Source organism: Phascolarctos cinereus, unplaced genomic scaffold (genome assembly GCF_003287225.1).
Source record: "Phascolarctos cinereus isolate Bilbo 61053 unplaced genomic scaffold, phaCin_HiC Scaffold_2;HRSCAF=192, whole genome shotgun sequence".
Taxonomy (NCBI): Eukaryota; Metazoa; Chordata; class Mammalia; order Diprotodontia; family Phascolarctidae; genus Phascolarctos; species Phascolarctos cinereus.
The window spans coordinates 393,940,581-393,962,020 of record NW_027555625.1 but is presented as its reverse complement, the minus strand read 5'-3'; positions in this window follow the sequence as shown (position 1 = coordinate 393,962,020).

Genomic DNA, 21,440 nt, shown 5'->3' with positions numbered 1-21,440 from the left:
TACATAGGGAGCAGCTAGGTGGCGCAGTGGATAGAGCACCAGCCCTGGACTCAGGAGGACCTGAGTTCAAATTCGGCCTCAACACATAACACTTACTAGCTGTGTGACCCTGGGCATGTCACTTAACCCCATTGCCTAGCCAAAAAAAAAAGAGAGAGAAAGAGAAAAGAAAATACATAGGAACACATAGAAAATGAAATAAAATACAAAGGAAAGCAATTATTTTGAAATATTGTTATAAAAGTGTTTTTTTTTTAATTCACAGACACCAGCTTAAGAACTCCTGCTTCTAGGTCTTTTTACATTTCATAGGTGTCAGTTTCACACCCCTGCAGTCCATCTGTTTGTACCCCCTCACTCTCACTACCTGATTGGTCCAATTTCTTTCCCAATATTACATCTCTCTGATGTTATGGACTGATTACTAACTCATAAACTAGTCATCAGAAAGGCATTTTCTCTCCAGTAAGTATAGATTTTTAAGCCAATCTCTTCTGAGCAATTTTGGATAACACGTTGGATCTCAAAGCAATCAGCATAAACTTATGCACAAACAGTAGTAGAGGATCTCATCATTTATAAAGACACCCTCTTCCATGTAAACTCCCTCTAGGTCACCCTCCTTGACGGTGTCAAAGACCTTTGGTGAGCATGTATCCATCTCCTTTATACACTCCCTAATCTATCTCCCTAACATAAATCTAATGACAAAGCATGTGTAACTTGTACCTGGCATGACATTAATAATCAGAGAATAGTTAAATGAAGTTATCTTTTCAGTTGTATTTGCAAAAGGTCCCTTCCACTACTTTTGGATAACCCGATTTGTGTTCATATCTATTCAAATTAATGTTCCAAGTCCCCCTTATTGTTTTTCTCTCCCTGAATTTCCTCTCCTTGAACAGCTGCTATGCTAATCACGTAATATTACACTGTAGTGGTGGGAAAGGGCAATTTACTTAAAAGAGAAACAGGGGCTAAAATCAGAAAAATGCAGTAAAAAAAAACCACTCTTAACATCATGCCCAGAATACACCCATCCTCTTAATCTCCAGGTTACGTATTCATCCTTCTCCACTCCCCCTTGCATCTTGATACAATATAAAAGACATCCTGTCTCCCTCCAAACCTTCGGTCTCTCTCCTCAGCAGAAGAGGTAGTAGAAGCTCAACCAATCACAGGAGATTGGAGGGAACTTGTGTGGGTGACCTGTGTTATTTTCTTTTACATATTTCCATAGCAGCAAATCTTCAGCGTATAGGCTTCTTGGAGCTGTAATTAGAGAGAATGTTGACATTTCTCATTACAGTGGGAGCACATTTCAGATATGCAGACATTTTGCTGAGGAGCCAAGAGAAAACCGAACCCTGCATCCTGCCTCAGATCCCACGGGGGCTGCTGTCAATGCTGTGCGAGGCCCAGCATGAGCTACATAGAGCAGCTATAATCATTTCTTCCTTGCCATCTAGTTCCTAACTTCCCTCAGCATTCTTTTCCACACTGCCACCCTTTTCACAAGTTTCCTGGTTTGAAAGACTGTATCAGCTGGGGGCAGTGCAGGAGGGGAAGCCTGCCATTAGTGTGTGAAATTACCACACAGGCTTATGGGAAATTCAGTTCTTGAAGTTCCCCAAGGGGAACTTGTCTTCCCACCAAAAACATTTATCAAGGAATATTGTATGATCCAAACACCTATGCATGAAAGGATCCTTTGATGTTTGTGCTTTTCTCTACTAAATCAAGGCTGTTTTATAATTAACCAGCAATAAATGTAAGTCCTTTGAGTCCTAGTTAAAATCCCACCTTCTATGAGAAATCTTTCCAATCCCACTTAATGCCAGTGTCTTTTCTCTGTGATTATCTCCAGTTTATCTTGTTTGTATCTTGTTTGTGCACAGTTGTTTACTTGTCTGTCCCACTAGCCTGTGAGATAGCTAGGTGGTATGTTGGATAGAGCGCTGGGCCTGGAGTCAGGAAGACCTGAATTCAAATGTGGACTGAGATACTTTCTAGCTGTGTGACCTTGGGCAAGTCATTTAACTTCTATTTACCCTGTCTCCCAGGGTTGTTGTGAGGATCAAATGAGATAATAATTATAAAGTGTTCAGCACATAGTAGGTGCTATATAAATGATAGCTCTTATTATTCCTTGCAAGTAGAGATTGAGATATTTGTTTTATTTTGCTTTTTCCCTTTTTTGTGTCTCCAGTGGTAAGCACAGTGCTTAGCACATAATAGGCGCTTAATAAATGTTTGTTGTGTAATTGGCGTCTTGTATTCTCCCTGTCTTTACATGACTGTAAAGATGTGATGTCCTCCAGAAAAATCGCTTATGAGAGCCTATTTCCTTTTAGTAAGGATACTATCAATGGATAAAAGGAAATTTTCTCTGTAGACTATGCTAGGGAAGAGGAGAATAGAGAAGTGCTCAATTAGCAAATGGTTGCTGATCATAGTTCTAATTTTTTTCTCATTTCCTTTTCTGTTTTAGTTACTTGCTTTTTTTAGTTATATTCTGTTGTTTGATTTAGTTTCTGTTAGCATTTGTATGATGAAGATGGAAGTGAGCAAAACCAGGAGAGCATTGTATACAGTTAACAATAACATTGTTTTGAGAATGACTTTGAGTGACCAAGTCATTTTGACTATTATAAATATACAAATTAAAAATATGAAGAAAGAAGCTATCTACATGATAAACAGGAGTATGTATAGAATAATTTTACATATATTTGTATTTAATATTAGCCACCTCTGGGGGAGGAAGGAGGGTGAGAAAGAAGGAAAAAAGGGGAAAAAATAGAAATTTACATGATAACTTTGTGGTATATTTGGAGGGGATAGCAAGTTGTACACCGTAGTTTTGCAATTTCATGTGCAATCATCTTTTTATTGTACTGTATTATGGAAATGATTCTTTTGTTCTGTGAATTGAAAATAAAATAAATTTTAAAAAATAAAATTAACTGAGTAGCTAGACGTAAGTTGGTTTTAGAGGTCCTCAGGGTGACTCTGATGTGGAGGTTCAAGTCACACAGAGTGTAATTTCCAGGAAATAAACCCTACGAACATGTCCTTGAAGTACTAGTTACAAGCTGGTTCATGGGTAATAATGATTTTTTAAAAGACTTACAAAGATGAGAAAATTGGCACACAAGTTGGCAAGTATCTTATTTTTTAAGGAATAATACTGTCCATTATTTTCTCCCTTCTTTTGGTATCTTTCCCTCACTAAAATATCTTGCCAAACAATCCCTCAACGTTTTCAAAATTCTGCTGACTTTGGCAGATTTCCTCAATGTGGTATGTATTTGATCTAATCCAGTCACTCTTTCCTAATCCATCTTTTTAAGTGTCATTTCAACTGCCTTATATAGCAACTGGGAGCTTTGATGTTAGAGTCCTGGTATGGTATTTCTGCAATAATTGATCATGAAAACAGGTTGTTATAGGAACACAGAAAAATTTGTTCCAATTTTAATCACTTCACTAATCCCTTGCCCATTTCATTTATTTCTGCTCTCAAACTGATATAACTCTGTGAGGCCTTATGTCAAGTTTTCTTGTTAACTGACTCATCTGGTTTTGCATCTAGGGTTTTGGGCAATTTTAGGAGGCAGTACTGCTCATAATCTTTGGTTATTCTCTATAGAGTTTACAAAGAAGTTTGCAATATAAAACAACATTGCCCTTACCTACCATCTCTTTCCATTTGCTAAAAAGATCAAGTGTTTATTGGCTAAAACATTTTCTAGATAACCTGTATCAACAGAGTAGGACCTCACCCCTTCTCCCAGATACCAGGACAGTAACTAGAAGCATGCCCCCAACCAGTCCCTCAGGCTCTTTCCACTGGCAACATCAGTGATATGTAAGGAGTATCGACACCCTTTCTTGGACTGTACATAGGGGTCCACGCCCTCCTGAAACTACAGTAAGACAATGTCCCCGCCAGAATACTTGTCCCCAGAAATAACCAGGGCATCAGTCTATTCCCCAACATGCTCTATGAGAAGGCCACTGCTACAGCTTTTTCTCTGCTCTTATCTCTTCCTTTATCTCTCTGCTCTATTAGCCACTATGTAGTCCTGAATAGTCTCCTCCCCCTTCTTTCCCAAGAGACTGTTCTCTCCTGGTTCTCTTGCTAATAGCATGACCATTCATTCTCAGTCTCATTTTCTAGATTGTGATCTGTCTCCTACTGTCTATACACGAGCATCTTTAAGATTCTTCCCTGGGGTGTCTTCTCTACTTTCACTATATATACTTTTTCTTGATGATCTCATCTGTTGCTGTGTATTCATCACCATGTCTATGCAGATGATTCCCAATACACACATCCAGTCCTAACCTCCTTCTAGAATTCCAGTCCTTCATATCTAACTACCTGCTGGTTATCTTCACCCTGATGTCCTAACCAGCCTTTAAAACTTAGTTTGTCTGAAGCAGATCTCAATATTTGAATGTAAATTCTCCCCTTCTTCAGACTTGTCTATGGTTGACAGCATCAATATCTCTTCAGACATGCATGTGTACTGGATACCCTTTTCCTTCTCCCTCTCTGACTCCCTCTCCCTCCATGTTTGGTCAGTTGCCAAGTTTTATCAAGAATATTTCCACAACATTTCTTGGAGCTATAGAAAAAGTACTAGCCCACTCACAAATAATGTTAATAAGCTTAAGAAGTATGTGGGCTATGAATAACAGAGAAGCACACTCATCAAACAGCTATGCCATAACTGGATGTAAACTTGATATAACCAATCCCATGTAGAAACTCCATTAAGCTTGAGATCACTGTCTCCAGGAACTGCAGTGGTAAAAAGGGAGACTGTCCAAGGGCTAGGAGAAAATGTTCGTACTTCTCTTTTTGAAGTAAAGGCCCTTTGTAAAAGTTTAAAAGAAAATATATGGCATTATTTTAATCTTCCATCATCAAATATTCTTCAGATTTGAAATAAGCTTGAATGTTTTTATTCAATGAATAACTTATCAAACTAGAACTACTTTCTCTTTGTTATTTTTCAAAGTGCATCAATTTAGTAAAATATATTTGATACTATATACTCTTAACTTGTGTCAATTGAAGTAGGCAACCTGAGATTCACAAGAAACAATAGATAAGAAAAATGGATAAGATACCTGATTAGTCTTCAAACCAGAGACCAGTGAATTCAACTTCTTTTCCTGAAAAAAAAAATTATAGAATATATTACGAGAGAGAGAGAAAGATAGTCACCAAATATCTAAGGGAAAAGATGCTCATTAAGAAACAGCGCAGCTTCGTCAAAAATAGGTTATGTCATTTGTTACAATTATTTTATTTTTCTTTTTTATTTCCAGGGGAGTGCAGGGAAGAGAAAGAAAAGAAAACCAATCTTAGTTGAAAAAATAAAATTGAATTTTAAAAGAATAGGACATGTCAAATTAATCTAATTTTCATCTTTGACAGTCCTATTGAATTGATAGATCAGCATAACACAATGGATATAGTTTACCTGGATTTTAACAAAATATTAAAATAAAGTTTCTCACGCTATTCTTATAGAATGGATCTATCTTGTAAATGGGTCAAAGTGTGCTAGATCAACAGTCTTCAAACCTTTCTTGATTACATGCCTCTATTAATTAAAAATGTCTGAGTCCACACTCCAATATGTGTAAATTTACCTATAAATTATATACAAGTACTACTATATTAATAATTAAGTATGTCACAAAATGCATAAAAATAAACATTTATAAAGAATGAGATGAAGATAAAATAATATTTGGTCCTAGATCAACAAGGAATCACTGGAGTTTACTGAAAAGAAGAGCAGTGTGGTCAGACCTGTGCTTCCTTTTGGCAGCTGTATGGAACATGGATTGGAGAGGGGAGAGAACAAATAAGAGGCTTTTCCAGCTGTCCATGCAAGAGGTGATGAGGGCTTTGGCTAGGTGATCGGAGAGAAGACAACAGATGCAGGAGATATTGCACAAGTAGAAATAACAAGATTTGGCAACTGATCAGATACATGGGATGAGAGAGTGAGCTGAAAATGATACTGAGGCAGTCAAACTGGATGACTGAAAGGAGTGTAGTAAAAGCAAAATGTAGAACGGAAGTGGATTTGAAAGATGTGTTAAAATTATATCTTGTTCAGGTCACTCTGACCACCGCAAGCAGCCTCTTCTAGTCAGTATAGTAAGTTTAGAAGTAGCCAGCATAAGGAAGTAAGATTATAAAGGGGAACCTAGAAGTCGTGTACACACAGTCCCAAAGATCAAAAGAGTATGATTTAGAAATGTTGTCATATACTAACCAAAAATCACATCCTGGTAACATGTGAAGAATCAGGGGAAGCCATCTAGGCTTTGCTATCAGAGACTTTTGGTCCTATAGTACATAAACATTAGATAAATTCCAGACATCTATAGTAAGACTAGCAGATCCCAAATGTTACTGATAACTTTGAGATTATGTGAATATGCTGACTTTAACTTTTACTGAGAACTTTGAGATGATCTGGATATGTTAATCAATTTAACCCAAGGTGGCACAGATAAGAGTTAGTCTGTCCCCCGCAAAATCCTATAAAAATGAGACCTCAAACTTCTGTCCTACCTCCTCTCCCCTCCCCTCACTCCAGGACTTTTCCATCTTTATTTGGGTCCATGCTGCCAAATGCTCCAAACTCTAATCCATGGTTACATGCACGATTATCTGCACCTCTCCTCCTCCTTTCCTCTTCCTCATGCTGCCTGACTTCCTTCACCACCGCATGCCTGTCCCCCACTCCGTCTGCCTCCATACCCCCTTTAACTCCACTTGTCTCTCTACTTTCTGTGCTGTTTGGCCCTATATCCTCCATGCCATGTTAAAGTGCGATTGAAGCCTCACTTCCCACTGACATTATTATAGTCCCAGCATGCCTGCCTCATTTCATAATTTCATAAATTAATTAGCAATTCAGGGGAGATGATAGCGTGATGAAATCTGTGATGCAGATTGCAGTCCCATCCATGCCTGCTTATCTTTGGGACTTACTCTATCCCACTCAAAAATAAAAAAGGGATACGGGGGTTATTATTCATTGAAAGAGCACCTGCTAGAAGGATGATCTAGGGGCAGGAGGAGAGTCTTAGAGTGGGAGGGTATTAGAGGAGAATATGCTGGAAGCACGACCCACAATTGCTGTTGTGGGGAGAGTGGGATAGGACCCATCTTTTCACCCTCTGATTAATTAGTCACATACTCCTTGGGGTCAAGCCGCCACTGAGACTACTTAGCTAGATGATAAGACAAGTATACGTAGACATTCAGTGGGAGACTGGAAGGGTAGTCATTAGTTATTTGACTGTCATTTTAGAAAGAAATCATTAGTGGTGTATCCCAGAGATATCTTTGCTCTGCTAACAGCTTTCTGCTGTTTAACATTTTTCTCTATGACTTGGATAAAGGCACTAAAAGGTATGCTTATCAGATATGCAGATAACTCAAAGCCAAAAACCACAGGTAACACAATGATAGAGTTCAGATCTAAAAAGATTAGAACAATCTTAACAAGTTAAAATATTGACCTGAATCTAGTAAGAGTAAATTAAAAAGACAATTTTTGATAAACCCAAAGACCTCAGCTTTTGGGACAAGAACTCACTATTTGACAAAAATTGCTGGGATAGACTCTCTTTCCAGGGGGCAGCTATGTGGTGCGGTGGATAGAGCACCGGCTCTGGATTCAGGAGGACCTGAGTTCAAATCTGGCCTCAGACACATAACACTTACTAGCTGTGTGACCCTGGGCAAGTCACTTAACCCCATTGCCTAACCAAAAAAAAAATTGCTGGGACAACAGGAAAACAGTATGGCAGAAATTAGGTATAGATCAACATCATATACCAAAATGTGGTCAAAATGGGTATACTACGTAAATTAGCAAATTAGGAGAATAAGGAATAATTTATCAGACCTATGGAGAGGGAATAATTTATGGCCAAACAAGAGATAGAGAGCCTTTGAGATGTAAAATGGATTACATTAAATTTAAAAGGTTTTACACAAACAAAACCAATGCAACCAAGATTAAAGGAAAGTGGAAAGCTAGGGAAAATTTTTTACAGTAAGTGACTCTGATAACGGCTTCATTTCTCAAATATGTAGAGAAGTGATTCAAATTTATAAAAACACAAGTCATTTCTCAACTTGATACATGATCAAAGAACATGAACAGGCAGTTTTCAGATGAAGAAATTAAAGTTATCTATAGTCATATGAAAAAATGCTTTCAATCACTATTGATTAGAGAAATGCAAGTTAAAATAACTGTGACGTACTACCTTATACCTATCAGAATGGCTAATATGACAGAAAAGGAAAATGATATATGTTGGAGAGGGGTTGAGTTGGTGGAGTTGTGAACTGATCCAATCATTCTGGAGAACAATTCAGAACAATGCCCAAAGGGCAATTAAACTGTGTATACCCTTTGATCTCGCAATACCACTACTAGGTCTGTATCCCAAAGGGATCTTTAAAAAAAAAAAAGGTGGGGGGAAAGGGCCTATTTGTATAAAAATATTTATAGCAGCTCTTTTTGTGGTGGCAAAGAATCAGAAATTGAAGGGATGCCCATCAATTGGGGAATGGCTGAACAAGTTATGTTTTATGATTTTAATGGAATACTATTGTGCTATAAGAAATAGCTAGCAAACTGATTTCAGAAAAACCTGGAAAGACTTACACAAATGATGCAAAATGAAGTGAGCAAAATCAGGAGAACATTGTAGACAGTAACAGCAATATTGTATGATGATCAACTGTGAATAACTTAGCTACTCTCAGCAATACAATGATCAAAGACAATTCAAAGGACTCAAGATGAAAAATACTATCTACCTCCAGAGAAAAAAATTTCAGATGGAGTCTGAATCCAGATCAAAGTACGCTACTTTTCATTTTATTTTCTTACATGGTTTCTTTTAAATCTGTTTCTTCTTTTACAATATGACTAATATGGAAATATGTTTTACTTGAGTGTTCATATATAACCTATATCAAATTGCTTACTGTCTTTGGGAGGTAAAAGGTGATGAAGGGAGAAAATTTGGAACTCAATTTTAAAAAAATAATGTTAAAAATTATATTTGCACATAATTGGGGGGAAAAATTAAAATATTATTTCAAAAAAAGATAAATGTAAGGTCTTATACATGGATTAAAATATCAACTGCACAAATACAAGATGAGTGAGACATACCTAGACAGCAGTTCAACTGAAAAAGACAGAGGGGAGGCAGATGAATGGGCCAGCTGTATGTATGAGTCAGCAGTATGATATATGATAGCCTAAAATGTTAACGTGACTTTCATCTGCATGAAAAGAGGCACAGTGCCCAAGATTTGGGAAGCAATGGTCCCACTGGTCAGATCACACCTGTAATGTCATGTTTGGTTTTAGATGCCATGTTTTAGAAATGACTTTGAGAAGCTAGAGAATGTTGAGAGAAATGATTATTAATAACCAATTATGTGGGGAGATTCCGAGTTCCCCCCTTTTCTATTTTCAAAATCTTAGTTTCTGAAGGTTGAGTTAACCTTCTCCTCTATCCAACCCCACCCAACTTTACAAGGAATTCCATTCAATAAAGCTTGAGTGTAGACAAACCTTTTTGTCTATATTGCCCAAGGCTGGGGATGGTCTGGGTATAGAAATAGCCTCTCTGTCCAAGGGTGACTTGAAGTCAATCTCATCTCCTCATTGTAATATATTCATTCTCTCATTAACTGTTAAACAATCAGAGTTGATTTTCACCCTGGGGAACACCTACTCTTTGAAAGGTATATGAACTGTGAGCCCGCCATGATTGTGTTTGGTTTAAGAAAGAAGGCCAAATGACCATCCATTAATAAAATGATTAAATTACCCAGAAACCATGCCTCTTGAACCTTTTTAATCACCGCAATGTCCAGAGAACAAGCAACCAAGATGATGAAGGGCCTTGAGGTTGCAATATCTGGGGACAGAATCATATACTCATAAATTTAGAACTAAAAGCAATCTTATGGGTCATTCAGTCCTCAAATCTCTCAATTTACAGATGAGAAAACTGAGGCATAGAAAGGTAAAATAACTTGCCCAAGGTCACTTAGAAAATAAATGGCAGAAGAAGGATTCAAACCAATATCCTTTAATGCCAAATACAGCATTCTTTCCAGAGTTGTTGGCTGACTTTAGTTGTTGATATAAAACGGAGAAAATAATACTTCTACCACCTACCTCCCAAGGTTATTATGATGAAAGTATTTTGTAAAACTTAAAATGCTATAGAAATGTGAGTAATTATTCTGTCTCATAGCACTTTATTTCTTTGTAAATTTGTTTTAGGAAAAAGCTAGACAACATAAAGTATGGCATGGTTGCACCCAATTGTAAGAAAAAAACAAAACAAAACAAAGGCCAGAAGGGTTTCACTAGCACATTATTCTTCAGAGTTATGATCCCAATGTCTTTGTAATTATCCTAAGTGGCATATTTTTCTGGTCTGGTTTAAACACTTGAAATACGTGAGTGATACTCCTTGTAGAAGCAATAAATTCAGTCTTGGCAGTATAATATAATGACAGAAAAAAAACAAAAACAGGTAGATCTATTCAAAAGTGGGATAGGCTGACAGAGGAGGAAATGGTTTCCCCCACACTGGAGATTTTCAAGCTGAATGCCTTGTTTTGGGTTACATTATGGATCCTTCTTCAGGCACTGGCGGGACCAAATGACCTCCGACATTCAGTAGTTCTCTTTGTGAAATGTAACTTCAGTAGGGGTCCATATTAAGTGTTTACTTTAAGAAGTACTTTGTACTAAATTACAGTCATCTTTAAAAAGCAAGCAAGAGAGCAAACAAGAATTTATTAAGTGCTTATTATGTGTCAGGCTCTGTGCAAAGTATTGAGAATTCAAATAAAATCAGAAAGCAAAATAGTCCCTGCCTTAAGGAGCTTACATTCTAATGGGGGTAAATAGCACATATAAGAAGGATGGGAGGTGTGGGGGGGATGGCTCACAAGACATGGTGGAAAACGTCTAGAGAGTTAAGAGTGCATCCTGGAGTGAATTTAAGACATGGCTGGGTTAGGTGTCTTCCTTAAAATTCCTGAGAGGAACTAGCTAATCAAAGGAAGAGGCTGCAAGGGCAGAGAGTAGTTCCAGTGTGAGAAGTCCAGGGGTGAAGTGAACTTACAGCTCTAATGAATAATCTAAGGATGCGTTTTCAAAAGATTTCCAGGGAGAAAAAAATAATAATTTACATAGCTAGCTAGATATATGGCATATAGGGAGAGACAGACAGACAGACAGATAGATAGATGGATAGATAGATAGATACCACTTTATCTTTACAAAAGCCTTTATATACATGATTTCTTTCGATCCTTACAACAACCCTAATCAAGTAATACAAATAATACAAATGTTATCACCTCCAATGTACAATTAAGGAATCTGGGGTACACGGAGGTTAAGCAACTTGTCTAAGGTCATACAGCTGACTGATTAGAGACCAGATTCTTCTTCCAATTTAGTAATCCCCTTTTAGAACCCAGAATGGTGCTACATACACAGCAGGTACTCAATCATTAAAGTTTTTAGTAGAACATTAACAGATCCTACAAAACTAGGTTCTCATAGGGAAAAGAGAAGAAAAAAATCTGCTCATTGTTATCAAGGATTCTATTCAATTCTTTCCAACACCCCCTACCCTCTGTTTTGGTATCTGCTGCTCTTAGCTCTATTGGGGTCTTGGGGGAAAAAAGAGTAGGCAATAAGAGAAAGGAAGGTAAGGAAAGTAATTGAGAAACTCTTTTTTGCCATGAAAATTAAATTTGATATAGCACTCCCTCTGGGCTCACTTCCCTAGAAGGTTGGTTCCCAGAAAGGTGGGTAACCATCTTCCTAATACTGTAACTCATCAGCCTCCATCAAATGTTCCCCTTAACTATCAGCCAGTAGGCTCAATTAGCTTTAAAAAAAAAAAGCATTTGCTCAAATCATGCTGGAAGCAGAATAGTTACAAGTCATTAAAAAAGTTTTCAACAAAAAACAGGAGCATACTCTCCCACAAATTTACAAAAGGTCTAGAGGAGTGACCATGAACTTTTGGCACACTGGTATCAAGTCGTGCATATAGGGGACACATATGACCGACCAAGGCAACTCCTAACTCTAGAATTTCAAGACCTTGTTATGCTATCTTTCTCTGAGGAGTCAGACCTAAAGATCACTGTGAGGTGCAGCATCTTTGACAAATGAGTCAATCTGATCCTCCGTTGGGGTGACTCTTCCCAGTGCAAGCTGTCCAAGCTGAATGGGTCACTCCAACTCCAAACTGGATCATGCGGGTCACTCAGCTCTAGAGCTGGCTCCTGGCTGGACTTGGCTGTTGCCTTCCTGGCAGACAGATTGCTTGGCCACCAGGCCATAACTTCCTGGATGAGGCCAGAAAGATCATGCAGCCAATGGGCTTTTCGCAGAGTATTTGGTCTCTGGTGGATGGGTAGATCTGGTAGACTTCCTGAGCTTTCTCTGGACAGGCAGCTACAGTCTTTACCACTTTTTTAGCCTCTGAATTAGCTGCCTATCACTAGCTCAGTTTTCACTTGCCCCTTTAATCCTCAGCCTAAATGGGGCATACCCTTAACAGCAGAAATTGATGAATTTTGTTAAGATAAAGGTTGTATTATCTGGCTAAATTACAGTAGCTCAGGTGGGGTTTTAAAATTGATTTTATTAAGGAAAAAAGAGAGAGAAATTCATTCTTATCAGAAAAAAATATAAATACAAAAACACATAGCCGTTAGCCCCATCCTCTTGTTTCAGGTAATGACATAAACCAGAATAGGCAGGGCAGCATCATGTACCTAGAAGGTATCTTTGAAGACAATGCAGAAGTAGGAATCAGGTAATGACAATTTCAGAATTAAAGAGTGCCTTGGAAGTCATCTTGCACAGTCAGTAACATAGGACTAACAAACATGAGACTTTCCCTGACTCTAGCTACTGATAGAAGGCAAAGAAACAAAAACCTGACCCCCCCCCAAAAAAAAGTTGTCAAAACCTTTTCATCCTTTGAAGGAAAAAAGTGTTTGAATTTTTTTATTGTAAGCTTTAGAAGGCTCTGGGCAAAGAGGAAAGAGCACTGACCCTGGAGTCAGATGAACTGAGTTCAAATTCCACCCCTCTAACCTTGCTACCTGAGTGACCTTAACCTCCAGTTTCTTAATCAATAAAATGAGGGGGTTGACCTAAGTAGCCTCCGAGTTCCCTTCTAGTTCTAGATCTATGACCCTATGATCTCTTCAGTCCTACAAATAGGACTAAATAGGAAAAAGTCCCGACTTTTAAATCATAGAATTCGCAGATCCAGAACTAGAAAGGACCATAGAGTCCAATCCCCTACTTATTCAGATAAGAAAACTTAGAGGAGCAGTTAGGTAGTACAGTGGATAGAGCACCAGTCCTGAAGTCGGGAGGACCTGAGTTCAAATCCTGCCTCAGACCAAACACTTGACACTACTAGCTGTGTGACCCTGAGCAAGTCACTTAATCCCATTGCCTAAAAAAAAAAGAAAGAAAAGAAACTTAGGACCAAAAGTCCAAGGACCTAGATTTAATCCTGGCCCTACCTTTTCATTACCTATATGATGAGCAAAACAATTTTGTTGTGCCTCATTTTCCTCATCTGTATGCAACAATAAGGAACCACTGCTGGACCAAGAGGCAGCAGAGTGCTCATATTCTCCTGAACCCCTAAGGGTCCCCTCTTAGCTCTCAACAACCTACATGAATGGACCAGGTTTAGTTCTGGAGCTTGAGGAGGTTAGTTCTCTCTCTCTCTCTCTCTCTCTGTCTCACTCTCTCTCTCTCTCTCTCTCTCTCTCTCTCTCTCTCTCTCTCTCTCTGTCTCTCTGTCTCTGTTTCTGTCACTGTCTCTCTGTCTCTCTGTCTGTCTCTCTCTCTCTCCTTTGATCTTCTCCTCCCCTCCTCATCCCATAACCCCCCCATGTCCCCAACACCACACCTCCTCCCACACCCTAGAACCTCAGGGAAAATTACTTGAAACTTAGATTTGGCTCACTGTCTAACATTTACCCAAAAGGGGAAAGTAGAAAGATTGACTCAAAGTACAGTGTAATTCTGGTAAAGGACAGCTATTTATTTTCTCTACCCAAAAGAAATTATTGACATAAGAGATTCACAATCATCATTGACAAAATACTTCAACAGCAGACAGTAACATATCAACGTTATACTGAGACTTAAACATCAGACATGAAGCAATTTGTGGAATGGTTGAATAGGCAGTTTAATGTTTTACCTTGGCTCTGTGTTGTCTAATCTAAACAATATACTTTAAGTCAATGTCTTCTAGTAAGCCAGTCCAGGCTCTGGAGCTCCTCTTCATTATCCTTGGTCATATGGTCATCTTCTCTAAGAAGGCTGTGGTGGAGGAACACTCGTGCCACTACAAGTCGGCTCTGACTAAAGAATTGATACGGGAAACCTAGATATCTGGAATACTGAGAGTTGCCTCAGAGGCTAGAAATGTCCATCTGAGGATTGTTTCTCATTTATCTATCTCAATAAGGAAAGATAAAGTAGAAAAGACAGTCAGGGCCCCAGTGTTCCTGCTTAGGCTCCTCTAAACCAACATCTGTACTTTAGCCACCTTGTACTCCTAGTTTACCATTCCAGCCCTAGTCAGGGGAAGGGTAACATCTCCCTTCCCCATCCCTTCAAAGGGAAGTACCAACAGTCCTGGCTGGCTGAACAGAGGTGGGGGAGGGGCAGGCAAGTGAACATTCACTCTCTTTTTAAGATCCACTGAGCCATTGGTTGTTACTGCTTACTGATCGTAATAAGGGATGGTTTCATCATCTCTTCAGCAGTGAATCAGTTACCTATATATGGGGGAGCTCTGCAGCATGTTCTATAGGATACACCCATAGCTATATGTGAAATAAGAAGGGCTGACCTCTAAGGTCCCTCCTAGCTTGAAATCTATTTATCATTCATTCGGTGTTAGAGTTTTAATAAATTGTAAGAAGAAAACCCGAAAAGAATATTTAACCAAAGGACTAGAAGAAGCCTAACAAAAAAGAACGTATCATATATTTGAGAAATATGTGAGCTCTTCATCTTTTATCATTAAACACACTGGTTACTTTAAACAAGAGTGTATTTTTGTATTCCAAGAACATTTGTCAAGGGGGACCTGTTTTCATTTCTCTTTCTATAATTTCCCAACCTTATTTCTCAAATTTAGCAAAATATGTTTCACAATCTACGGCCCGAACTTGTATCGAGTAGAATAGATTTGTTTAGAGAGCACAGACTAAACAAAAAATGATGCAGTAGGTGAACATCAATGTTGGATGGTTTTTTTATGTTTTGGTTTTGTTGTTGTTTAATTTTTTTTTTCATTAACTGGAATCTTTTTTTTTTCTTCAAAGTTTTTATCCAGGATCTCATCTAGTTCTCATTTCTGAAAATCCTGTCCAGAGAGATTAAAATCATGCCCTGAATCATAGCCCAGTATCTTCTTCCTATTTAGTCATACTCTTCAAGAACTTCTCTAGGCCTCAGTTTTCCCATCTGATAAACGAGAGCATTGTGCTAAAGAATCTTCAAAATGCCTCATTCAGCCAAACATTCTGTGTTTGGCTTTTTTTCTTGTCAGTCAAATTAAAAATTGTGAATTTTATTATGAGATCAAAGTTATTTAATTAAACTATACATGGATTGATTTTTCCTGAGGAAGACTATATTAGTGACCTATTTATTGCAGCTTAGAGCTACCTTTGGAAGAGTATTGATTCTCAGGAAGGGTAAGACCCTGAAAAGAAATTAACACAGAAATCTTCCTGACCATGTATTAAATGGTATTTCCTTACCACCATACCCCCAAAAAAATGCCTAAAAAAGTTATGCCATTTTCATTAAGATGCAGTGTGATGTGATGGAAATAACACCAGGCCTCATCACCAGTTCAAATCCCACCTCAGACATTTAACTGGATGTGTGAGCTTGGCTAATTACTGTACAATGGAAACCAGTGTTAGAACATGATCTATAACTCCCGTTAATATAGGCTACCTTGAAAGAATGTGAACAAGCATCTCATGGGGAAACTTTCCTGTGATCCTGGGCCACCCCTGGCACTATGCCTTCTTTGTTCTGCTTCTATATCTGATCTGACCTAAGGGTGGATCCATTATTCTGTCTTGCTGTCACCAAGGACTGCTGTCTTGTGAGTAAACTTCACTTAAACTCCCCCAATTAACCTAATAAATTCTAATACATTTATACATGGTGGCATGGACTGCCCTTCTTTCTTCAGTATCTTAGTACTTTCCCCTTAGGGTAGGACTATTCCTTTGAACATTTTGTGTCCTTACATTGGTATAATCAGGGCAGAACAGATCTGCATCCTTACGGTAACAATCTCAGTTTCTTCATCTGTGTGTAGCTCCTGTTACCAAGGAGATATACATACTGAGAATAAAGTTCTGCTGGCTGGGAAAGAAACTCTTCAGTCTGTTTTGATTCATGAGCTAAAGAGGGATTGTGCCTTAAAGAAACAATATTGTTTTCCCTTCACCCAGGAAAAGAAGATGTCATGGCAGGCAGGGATGAGCAGAGATGGAGAAAGAAAAGGGGAAAATTGAGTGAGGGAAAAGAGATATGGAGGAAACACTAGGGCTCAGCAGCACCTCTGCTACAACGATGGGAAAGGGGGAATGAAAAGAGAGGTGAGGAGGTGGCAGATGCGACCCAGAGCTGAGATGAGGAGAGAGTCTATAACTGTCGGTGTTTTTTTTTGAGAACAGCAATGGTGATGCTTCTCTCTCCTTGCATTCTATCCTCTTCTCAGGGAGAGTGAGTACCCAGTTCCAGAGCTTATCTCTGTTCTTTAAAGTTTGTTTGCATTTCTGCCTAATTAGTATTGACTGTCAGCTGAAAATAAAATGTGAGTGATCAAAACATTGCTATGTTTACATTCTCAGGAATGGGAAGCCAGAGACCCTTGAAATTGTCACTCTTTTTGGCCCTCCTTGGAGCTCTGAAGCTATCTGAGAGAGAAGCTTATTGATATTTTAATATTCTCCATGTAGTGAATATGTCTCTGAGGTCACTATCCCAGAGTCATGTCACTACATCTCCCTCTAAGGGCTCTAGGAGTCCCCTGGGGGGTTGGGGGTAACGCTGCACTAATACCATCAACCTGAGTCCCCACTGGTTGTTTCCCTGTCTTTAGCTAACAGTGCTTAGTACCCCAATTACATTTAACTATTTAACATCAGTTTACTTTTACAAGGAACAGCTAGGTAGCACAGTGGATAAAGTAGTGGGCCTGGAGTCAGGAACACTCACCTTTCTAAGTTTAAAGCTGGCCTCAGAAGCTTACTAGCTCTGTGGCCTAGGGCAAGTCATTTAACCCTGTTTGTCTCAGTTTCCTCTTCTATAAAATGAGCTGGAGAAAGAATGGCAAAACCATTCCAGTATCTTTGCCAAGAAAACCCCAAATGGCCTCACAAAAAGTTGGACACAACTTTCGGATACAACTGAAAAACAACTGAATAATAACAACAGATGTAGAGACTATTAGTAGATAGTATTGTTCTGAAAGTGTCCTGATGGCATAAAACCCAGGGAAAGAGTGCCTTAATGAGATCCACAATCACTCGAAAGAAAGTAGTATAACAATCTACACAGGAAAAAAAAAACTGGTAAAAATTGCCTATTGCCCAAGCTATTATAAAGATCCTAAAGAGCTAGAAAGATATCCCTTGATATAGACCATTAACCAGAGAAATAGATGTCTCTGCAAAGCAGGTTTAAAGAAAAGAGGTCCACATGTAAATACCAGTAACACACATCTCCCTTTTCTTTGCTTCTTTTTTGGTCTAGGGATCAATTTATGTTTATGTTATTAATCTCTTTCTTCTTATAGGATCTCCTATTTATAGGAACTTGCACTTGCTTAAGGGTGATATTTCAATGCACCTCCACTACAGTGTTTGTGATGCCCTGAAGATGGGGAAGAAGTTGAATAGGAGGAGATTAAATCTGGGAAATGGTGCAGTGTTTTTGACAATCCTAAATTATTCCCTTATACAAAGACTCATTTTTTGGAAACCACATCTCCAAAGAATTAAATTTAAAGGAAGACAATGGAGAAATGTGTAGTTAGTGTAAATAGGTTGATTCCAATGCTTTGTATGCAAGAAGTGTCATAAAATATTATCATCCAAAAAATTGAAAAAGGAGATGAGCTAGACACATAGGAAGAACAAGGGATAACAGAAGAGTAGGCAGCACCAGAACGCATATACACATGACTAGTCATAAGCAGTAAAAATGAAGAAATTAAAATATAGATGTTTGTATGGATGATTTTATAGCTGTAAAACCCAAGACATTCAACAAAAATATTAAACAAATTAATAAGTGACTTTAGCAAATAGCAGAGCATAAGATAAATCCACAAAAATCATGTGCATTTCTATTTACCACCAATAAAATCAGAAAAATTAATAGAGAATATAATTTATAAAAATGACAAAATTTAGCAAATATTTAGGCATTAATTTGTCAAGATATACATCTATGTAAAGAAAACTTCAGAACAGTTTGTCTGAAATTAAAGAACTGAACAAATAGATTCAATACAATGTTAAGTTGAGCAAATCATTGGAAAAAATGGCCAAACTTCCCAAATTATTTTATAGAGTTAATAAAATGCCAATCAAAATGCCACTAAGCTATATCCATAAAATAGATAAAAGCCACAAAACATTAATATGGAAAATGGATTGGCAAAACATGAGCAACTATGGAACAGAATTTGTCAGAGATCAGTACAAAAGGAAATTTACCTTACAGAATTCAAATTATGTAAATGAATATATAAATTTAAACTGATAAAATAAGTCTTGTCTTGGATAAAAAAAATAGAAAAAAAGACTAATGGAGCAAAATAGAAAATTCAATTAATAGAACCTAGTATAGTTAAGTGTAATCTTTTTTTTTTAAGGCAATTGGGGTTAAGTGACTTGCCCAGGGTCACACAGCTAGTGTCAAGTGTTTGGTCTGAGGCTGGGTTTGAACCTAGGTCCTGCTGACTTCAGGGCCGGTGCTCCATATACTGAGCCACCTAGCTGCCCCAAGTATAGTCTTACTAGGACCCCTTCCTCTCTTCTTCCCAAAAGTGAAAAGTATCTACTGATAGAATGAATTCTGAAATTTTTGGAGGACCCCTTCTTTCCCAGGATGATCTGAAGAATACCATTTAATTGCTCTCTTAAGCATCCAATGTTTAAGAGATCTAATTAGAAAGAAATTGGGTTGTTTTATCAGTTCTAGGATAAGTGGGGAATGTTCTCTCAAGTTGGAGGAACATGCTTCCCAGGTATCAGAGAGAGAAAAAACAAGATTTCTAGTCACCATTTCTGAACCTAGCATTGATGTCAGATGCTTAAAGAAGATCCTACCTTTTGAGGCAAGCTTTCGTGAAGAATGGAAAATATGGAGAATTAATTATGAAGACGTGAAGATGTGAAAGGTTTAGAAGTTGTAAAAAAAAAAGGCCAAAGAGAAATATTTGAGGCAGGAAATTTGAGAGGAATTGAAGAAGAAAGAGGACTAAAACTGAAGAAGGATACAAACTAAAAAAGATAGGGAAAGAAAAGAAAGGAGGTTAGTAGGTCACCGAGAGAGGAAGGGTATTTCTGTCAATGTGCTAATGAGGTGAGTAGGTGCTAATGAGGTGAGACGGATTGAAGAAACTCATTTGTCATTTTGGCACTAAAGTTCTTTAGGAGAATTAACCACCCAAGAGCTATTAGCCAAAACAAAAAAAAAAATGACAAAGAACACAGGATCTTGGTTTCAACAAGCTTAAAAAGCAGGAATTACTTTGCTGTGACCTGAATAAACGGTAGGATATTTGTTTTTCTGCAATGGGCAAATAACTGTTATCTCTGACCAGCCTCAATTCCAGAGTACTAACAATGCTACTCACCTCCTGATAGAGAGGTGATATAATCCAGTTGCAGAATGAGATACACAATTTTTGACAGAGCCAATGGGGACATTTGTTTTATTTGACTATACATATTTGCTACAAAAGGTTTGTTTTGTTTTGTTTTTTTCCTTCAACAAGGACAGAAGATATTGGTTGGAAGAGAGGATTTAGGAATAGGGATGAAGAGAAAAAAAGAAAAAAGAAAAGAAAGAAAAGAGGATTGTTAAAGCATTTTTAAATAAATGTATAGAACAAAACAGAAAGGTCAGAAAGAAAAACAAGGCAGCTTAAAAAGTTACATGTTGAATTTATTATATACTTAAAAAAAGAAAAGCAACTGCATGTAATAGAGATTTGCAGTTTCGTGTAAAACAAAAAATTTAACTGCCACCTGTTCTCAAAGTACAAACTGATCTCCCTCCCAGAAGAGAAGGTAAAGGATCTTGAGAATTATCCCTCCTCTGTTCAAGTTGTCAAGGAGAAGTAAGTGTTGTGGTGGTGGTTGTTTTAATGGGAGAGGGGCTTCAATATAAAAGCAAAGAAGAAGCATCTGAAGAAGTAGAGGGGAATCCTGACCTCTTCACAGAATTAGACAGTGGGAGAATTTGACACAAGGGAGAAAGGGAAGAATGACCATTGAAGACCTGAAAGCAAATAACATATGAGGCGCTTCCTTGCCCCACCCCCCAAAATGAGAGCAGCACCCTCTAAAAAGGCAAAAGCTACTTGTTTTCTATGAAATAATGATGCAGGGCCATAAGTACCAAGATGGGGTATAGATACATACGTGCGAGTTTCAGAGGAGAAATGGAAATTATGGACCAATGCAGATTCCTAAAAGACAAGCACAGCCCCAAAATAGTCATGGCAGCCCTTTTACTGGTAGCAAATGTGAGAAATAGTTCATTCAAACTCAGGAAGGATGAAGTTAGAAGCCCAGTTTATTACACAGTTGCAACCATGGGTGTCCTGTGGACTAGGACACATTGTACCTGTTAGAAACATGCAGAAAATACTGTAGGAAAAGTGTGGAAACATAATTCTTATTGAGAGAAGAGGAGGAAATTGTGAGAGTTAGGCAAGGGTTAAGTTTCCACAAAGTTAGAATAGTGCTGAGAGTACAAAAAAACCAAGATGTTTCAAAGCAAAAGAAACAGTTGAACTATAAGTGGGCTTAGCCAATAAGAAGCAAGCTGGTGGTTTCAAGAAAAAAACGCAAGTTTAGGATAAGGCCCTATCCAGCTCAAACCAGTTGGGGACAATGACCAGATGGCTCAAAATTGCTACTGTGCATGCTTAATCAGCTGATATAATATTAACTGACACATCCCGAATAAAATTAGAGCCTTATTAAGGGATCATGAGACACACGACCAGGG